Source organism: Acomys minous, assembly GCF_964271855.1.
Source record: "Acomys minous genome assembly, chromosome: 2".
NCBI classification, from domain to species: Eukaryota; Metazoa; Chordata; class Mammalia; order Rodentia; family Muridae; genus Acomys; species Acomys minous.
In genome coordinates this window covers 39,665,350-39,673,800 of record NC_140484.1, presented here as the reverse complement: position 1 = coordinate 39,673,800, position 8,451 = coordinate 39,665,350, and positions in this window count along the sequence as shown.

Sequence of the window (8,451 nt, the reverse complement as noted above, 5' to 3'; positions counted from 1 at the left end):
ATTCAATCTAGAGAAATGCTTTACATATATCATACATAGATGTAAATTTTATATTGCTCTGTTGTCTTTATTTCATATCTAAACTTATGTAGTAGAATTTGAATATTCACTTACTTGGGACCTGGCATTTGAGATTTTCCCAGGACAACAAACGTTAAGTATTTCATGCAGGATGGAAAAAATTGTAAGCCTAAATGAACATGTTGCCATCTTGGTATATATGCAGATGCAGACTATCTGTACATACTTACATGGCTGCCAGAAGCCTGAATTTTGTATCTAATACAATTTTATATGTTTACATACATTTTGTAATTAAATCTTTTTCTAACTAAGATAAATATTTTGGATTTGAATGATTGTCATATTGATTAACTCTGTGTTACCAACTCAGTTGCAAAGAATAAGGTACATATTTTTTGGTTTCATTTACATTATCAATTGTAAGAAATTTGATACTAGTAATGGATAACTGTGAAATGAACATTTTTACAATCAGGTACAGCCCACCATAGGCTCTGTTCATTAGTAATGTTAAACTGAGAGTGAGCAGACAAGCAGCATACATATCATAATTGCTATGGTCACTGGGACCTGGCTGGGCTGATGAGAAAAGAACTTCTGAGCTTGGCATGTGCATTAAATGACATGTGCTGCCACTGAGGCCCAAGGTATTCCCAGAATGCAACTTCAAGAAGGAATTCTGATTATTTGTGTTTGTGCAAATGTAGAACTGTGTTATGACTGGGAGATTATGATTGTGCAGTATATGGACATCCTAACATCCACCATAGGGTGATGGAGCCAGTGGCTGAAGCCAGTGCATCTTATCTGTTCCATAGGGACATGGTTGGATAAGCATTTCTAGATCAACCACATCAGGATAGGGAAGATGTGAAAACAGGAAACCATTCTAATAAAAGAACATCCAATCTATATTTTTAAAACTGTAGCTTAGTAGATATAAAATTACTTTACTTACACCCTACATAAATATTTTATTTATAGATTTGACACAAATGTATATATTTATAGAATACTCTATAATTAAAAACAGCATTTAAAGCATGACAGTTTGAGCAATAGAAAAATATAATACCAGTTTCACTTTATGGATACACGTATAATAATAAATATACACATGTTTTTTTACATATTTTCTTAATTATTCATTATTCGTTTAAGGCCATTTTATATGACAGAATGAAAGACTAGGAGAAAGCGAAAACCCAGTGAACCTCTTCAGATTAATAGTTAGATATGATAATTTTCAATAGCTAGAAGATATTAGGTTCTCAAAATAACATTTTGTGAACAATTAATGAATACAAATGTTTTGCATATTAGAAGTAACACAGTCTATTGGCCAGAATATTATGAATTATAAATAAGTCATGTAAAATTAACTTTTATTCACCTGATGTAATTGTTGTCTCAGAGGCTTACTGCTGAATAAACTCACCCTTTCTAGCTTTGAATTCTGCCTCTCTGGTCAACTCAGCTGTTCTGGTTCAAGCTTCTCTCCAAGCTGACTGATTCAAACTGCCTTCTCTCAACTTCTGACTGAATTGCTCTGCTTGGCATCAAACTAACACTGGCAAACTATTCTAACTTTCTGTCTCCTTCTCATTCTCTGGCTCATTCTATCTTTGCTGGTGTCTAGCATGTTGTTTCTGGAAGCTTTCTCTGTAAAACTGTCCTGGTAATAACTACCTCTGAACTCCACAAACTGAACTTCCATCAAGGGAACTGCCAGAAACTCAACTCTACTGTACTACGTACTGACAAATTTCAACACTCTGAACTAAACCGCCTGTCCCTTTGCTCTCTAAAATAGTCTCTCTGTAAATGTATGTTTTCCTTCCTTGCCTCAGTCCTGAAATAATGACTTTGAGGCTTAAATATATATACGAAAGCCTAGACCAAAATAGCCAGCTATGTTCCCTGACTTGCTCATAACTAATATCTCATTTATTCTATTCTTTATTCTGCCATGTGGCAAGTTACCTCTGCACAGATTCATATGTTCATCTTCCCATCTTCCTAGGATCCCAGGGCAAATCCCCTCCTCTGGCCTCCTCTGGCTATCTACCAGAATTCCTCATTCCCCTCTGTCTCTGTCTGTCTCTGTCTGTCTCTGTGTCTCTGTCTGTCTCTCTGTCTCTCTGTGTCTGTGTCTGTGTCTGTGTCTGTGTCTGTGTTTCTGTCTCTCCAGAATTCCCACCCTCTTATTTTCTGCCTCAGCTAACAGTCCTTTATATTTTCATTGGCAGGTGACACTTTCATACAGACACAAGGGATTTTTCATGTGCTGTTCTTGTGCAAGTTGGGTGTATCCTCTTCTGTCAAATCTTTCTGACTCACCCCTTTGGAAATAAAGGTGTAAACTAAGGGTGTTTCTATAATCCCAACAGAGGAAGAAAGGTTTGTAGTGTGTCTGCATTCTACACAGATCACAGAGACATAAGTCTTTGGCTATAATTCCCTAGCCAGATCAGCCATGTTGCTGTATTAAAATTTGTCTTCAAAGTCATATTGAAAAATAAAAAAAATATATAGTTGCTGGAGTGTACATTTTCAGTACCAACTTTTTACTGAATAAAGATGTTTTAAATGTCAAGTTGTAGCTTTCTACACTTTCCATTACAGGGAGATGAAGAATGGGATTTTCTGTAACCAGTGATTTTTACCCATACCTATGTTTCCAGAAATGATGTATCTGAGACTGAAATATATTTACAAAAGACTAGGCCAATATAGCTAGGCATGCTCCCTGTCCTGCCCACAATGAATATCTCATCTATTCTCTTCTATGAGAGTGACATGACTGATTATCTTTCCACAGATTTCATGAGTCTGTTCTTCATGATAGCCACAAGCAATATAAAATATCTAGGAATAACTCTAATGAAGCAAGTGGAGGACTTTTTGAAAAAAAAAACTTTAAATCTCTGAAGAAAGAGATTGAAGATGACATCAGAGGATGGAGAGAATCTCCCTTGCTCATGGATCGGGAGAATTAACATAGTAAAAATGGCCATCTTACCCAAAGCAATTTACAGATTCAATGCAATCCCTAACAAAATGCCTACAAAATATTTTGAAGATATTGAAAGACCAATTCTCAATTTCATATGGAGAAACAAAATCCCAGAATAGCAAAAATAATCCTATACAATAAAAGATCCTCCAGAGGAATCTCCATACCCGATCTCAAGCTGTACTATAGAGTCTGTTCTCCTCAGTTTTCCTGGGGTGAATCCCTGCCTCTGACTATCTCTCAGAATTTTTTTTCTCTCTCTCTCTCTCTCTCTCTCTCTCTCTCTCTCTCTCTTTCTCTCTCTGAACTCCCACCTCTTGTTTTTTGCCTCAACTAACAGGCCATTAGTTTTTATTGACAGGTGATACCTCTATACAGACACAAGAGATTATGTGTACAGGGAAAGGGAAATGAGTACTCCCTGTGTGTGTGTGTGTGTGTGTGTGTGTGTGTGTGTGTGTGTGTGTGTGTATCTGTATGGTCTATGTGTGTATATGTGTCAATGGGTGACACATATATGTATGAGAGTGTATGCGTGTCCTTGTATTAACAAAGGCCAGCATTGGATGGCTTCCTCAATCACTCTCTACATTATATGAGATACAGTCTATCCTAGTTAGCTTTCTATTGTTATAATAAAACAGCATAACCAAAGAAACTTATGGAGAAAGGAGTATATTCCAACTTACACTTTATAATTCAGAAACTCAAAGCAGGGACTGAAGGAGAAAACATGAAGGAATGCTGCTCACTGGTTTGCTCCTCTTGGCTTGCACATCCTGCTTTGTTTTATTATCCAGGCCCACCTACCCAGGGGTGGACCTGCCCCAGTTGAGCTGGGCCCATCTACATCAATCATTACTGAAGAAAATATCCACCAGAATTACCAACAGGCAATCAGATGGAGACGTTTTTCTCAGTGGAGCTTCCTCTTTCCAGATGACCCTAGTTGGTGTCTTGTTGATAAACTAAAACAAAGGAAACAAAACAAAACAAACAAACAAAAAAAAAAACTCAAAGAACAAACAACTAAAAGAAAAAATAAAAACCTTACTAGGACTCAAAGAATCTGTCTAAACCCCATCCTTGGTGAGTCTTCTAGATTAGGTGACAGCACTAGCCCTGGGATGGGACATTTCCACAGTGTTGGCTTTAACCAGAGCTGAGTGAGATTAAAGGTGCACATTGCCAAGACAGTATTAAATGAATGCTGCAGATCACACTCAGGTCCCCTTTGAGGACCTGTCATTTAAAGAACTATAACACACAATCCAGATGGCTTAAAAGCATGGATTCTAGTAAATGCAGCTGTGGAAAACCGATAATCAGAGTAAACTGCTTGCTGTTTAAGCAGTTGAAATTTAGCATCACAGGTAAAGCAAAAACATTAAAAATGTAGTAGACATGCAATTTTTAAAACATATTACAATATGGACACATCAATAGATAAGCTAGACAAAGAGTTACAGAATTACTGCCGTTGATCTGTGACCATCTGGTGGTGGGGATTAAGATCTGGTCCTCTCTCCATTATTTAATAGTGTCTTATCAGTGTATCCCTCCCCCTCCCTCCCATACTGTCTCCACGGAATAATCACCATCCTTCAGTTTTAGTACACGTAATCTACTCAGAACATGATTTTGAAAATGTATAACATGGGACTTGGATTCCTTTCATGTTTACCAATTAAACCAACTATAAGAATTTGTGAAATTTAGAATATATGAGTTTTTCTTTTAACTAAATAAAACCTTTTTTAAGGGGGACTGGGGTGCGTTTGTATTCCACAGAGCGGATGAGGAACTTGAACTAAGAGGACAATATGTGGCAGTTGGTTCCTTCCTTCTGTCATGTGACTCTCAGGTTCAAACTTTGCTTGTCTCCATTCTCCTAGCCAGAAGAAAGTGTGGGCTTTGCACAAAGCATTCTGTGAACCCGGTGTCCAGTTGCTGAAGCTTAGAAATGCTTTCCCTGTAAGAGGTATGGATACTGAAGAGTTTGCTTGTTGAATAAAGATTTTTACATGTCTATTAAGTATGTGAATGGAGTGCAGGCAAGTTACAAAGAAAGAGAAACTCGGTGAGGGGAGAAGTATAGAGAAAATGACTGTTGTGTCAAACGACTAAGTTGCCTTGTCATGTCACTTTTAGATGACAAGAGCTTCTGAGATGCTGTGAGTGGAACGGTCTCTGACACTATGGTATGTTCAGGACAGCCTTAGACAAGGTGAGTCTTATCTGAAGCTCTTCACCAGAGGCTCTTTTGCCAGCCCTGAGTGATGATAGCAAATTTCTCCCACCTGGACAAAAGCCAGTTGCATTAGGTTGCAAAGTCCTCTATTCTGGTGAATCTTTGTTTCTGTTTGTTTGTTTGTTTGTTTATTGTTGCTGCTTTATTTATTTATTTATTTATTTATTTATTTTTTGTCTTGCTGTTGGTTGATGCTGGTCTCACTTATGTATCCTTAGCTGTCTCTGAACTCTCTATGTAGACTCTGCTGTCCTCAAACTCAATGGGAGCCAGCTGCCTCTGCTTCTGCCTCTGTGCTGGGATTAACAAGCCCAAAGGAATTTTCTGATGTTACTAAATGGATGTGTGTGTGTGTGTGTGTGTGTGTGTGTGTGTGTGTGGTGATTGGGAAGCTATTTATGTGAAGCAGCTCACAACGGGAATTCAAGATGCTCCCTTACTTTTTAACCCCTTACTATGTTATAAGCCAGTGGATCTCAACCTTCCTAATGTTGTGATCCTTTAATACAGTTTCTCAAGTGGTAGTGACTCCCAACTATAAGATCATATTTGTGGCCACTTCATGACTGTAATTTTGTAACTGTTATAAATCCTAATGTAAATGATTTTGGAGATAACAGTTTGCCAAAGGGGTCACGACCCATAGGTTGAGAACCATAGTATAAGCTACGCTTAGTTTAGGAATCACAGGTATTTGTAAGGTTTATAGAAATGAATCCTAATGCGATTAGTAAAAAATATCATGAGTTTTCATACAGCCACTTTTTAGTATAACTTTCACCTATGACTTAAAAACATATGCTCCTTTTGAAAATATTCATTAACCTTTCACATGATGTATAACTAGCTTCATTGCAGTGGATAAAAAACAAATCCCACTTAGAATTTTGAAAGAGAGACCCAGTGGGAAATACACAAATGGTAAACTCCACCGAAGGACACAAAAAGGCCCATAAAACATCAGAGGGGTTATGGAGGTCTATGGATTTTAATTGCTGTGTGCCATTGGGCCTTTACAAAGCAATCAAGCAGGCAATCTCCAAAGACATTCCTGCCATAATACATTTAACAACAGAGTTCTCACCCCATCGGCAGACTAGGGTTTATGAAGGTCCCAATAGCAATTAATGACCTTGTACTCTAAGGGGAGTGGGGAGAACTGGGGGAAGGGTTGAGAGAGAGAAAAAGAGGGAGGGTTAAATTGGCTCAATTTTGATGCATAATATGGGTATAGAAATGAAAATTTCAAAAGAAAACAGTGTAAATAGCACTATTTTTATTCTTTGCTTCCCCCCAAAGGCAGAAGTAGTTTTTGTAAAAGCATTAATGAAATTGATGGTCACTTATAAGATGAGTTTAATTTTTTTTAAGTTGGGGGAGCAAACCTGGTAAATATTTATTTTAACCACAATACAGTATATTAATGGCTTTAATATAAATAGATGATTAGCTGTAAGTTTTCAAACATTTTAAAAATTCAATTTTGGCTATCTCTCAGGACAACAGATGTAGCTAATAGTATTTGTGCTTTACTGAAAGGCCCCTTTGTACCTCAGAGTATATCACCTCACCCGATGTTGTGTAAGTCCCTTTACCACCAAGAACTACAGCAGATAAACATAACACAGGGCTATAATCCTTACCAATGTCTACACTGTCATTCAAATATGGATTTTTCTTTTAAAATTATGAATTGAACGCTCCTTCTTCTCTCATACAGCACATGAAGCAAAATCATACAATTCTTCTTCAGAGGCCAGTTTGTGGGATCAGTTGTCTGGATGCTATGGAAGTGATAGCATAGCGCTTGGCATGCCCTTGCTCTCTCTTTTCTATCTGCTTTGAAAAGCCCATTGAGAAGAGTAAGCACCATTTGGAGAGTCTTCATTACGAGTCAACAGAGACCACAGAGAGTCTGAGCACAAACTCTGCTGTTTCCCGGTATCCCTGTGTCCCTATTGACTGGACCCACTGTCCTCCAGAGAGCCCGGTTCAATAGCCTTCTCATTTAATTCCCATTCGCTGTAGCTATTTTGTCACCCTGACAATTGGGCTGAGCTCTCCAGGGCTCAGTTTCTTGCCTAGTGCCTCACTGAGTGGGATCTGGGAAAGGGATAGTTTAATCAAAGTTTCTAAGCCAAAAGAAGGGAGGATGTCTCTGTGAATTATACGTACCTCCCTTCAGGCTTCCCCATTCCAACCAATGACTACCTTGTGTTTTTGTGGTTTAGACTTTGACTAATGAAGGAATTTCTAACATGGAATTAGGAAGTTCTTTTTTTTTTAATTACCATATACCCTGGCTACATGGAAAATAGTAACTATCAGTTTGTCCTAGACACTACCTTTAAAAGTTCACATTTGTTGTATTTACCTCCATAGAGAGCACATCACAAAAGCCATCATCCACTGTATTTCTTGTGATGGATATCTTGGTGCTTTGTCAGTTCTCATATCATGAGAAAGAAATACTGATGACAACAGTAACACCAACTTTTATTTTGCATTTGTGACTATCAGAGCCATTTAAATTCTGTGCATGCATTTTTGTGTCTAATCAATATTGAAATATTGTGGTATAGTTTGTAAAGATAATTTCCTGTGTTGCAAACTCATATCAGTCCACCTGAAAAACTAGACTCATTCACAATCTACCTTCTAGCTTGAGGCTCACATGGCACAATGTTCCAAGTGCCTCAATGTAAATAAACAGTGTTTATATGAGACATCACATGGTAAACCTTCCAATTTCCAAGAGGCTAGCCTCCTTATTGAGTGAACGTCCATCCTCATCCACACAGTGGTTGAAGGTCTCCCAAGCCTAGTCCTGTTATCTCTCTCACCAGTGAAGCTCTTCAGGGTGTGCCTAGCTCTTGTCATATAGCCTGATACTCTCCTGCAACAGGTGTTACATTAAAAATTTACAGGTTCGGCCTACGATTGCTGAAAAAAGACACAGAGTCTGAAGCGTACATCAAGGGTGTCAGCACAATGCTGGGCAGAATCTAAACTAATACAAATCTTCTCCTAAACTATGGTAAACAAACTACTCTAAACTGATATATAATACATATACCCCAAGCATTTGCCACTGAGATGCTCATCCAGCCATTCTCCCCTTTGTCCTCCTACACCGCCAACCTTCTAACTCCTCCCCCTG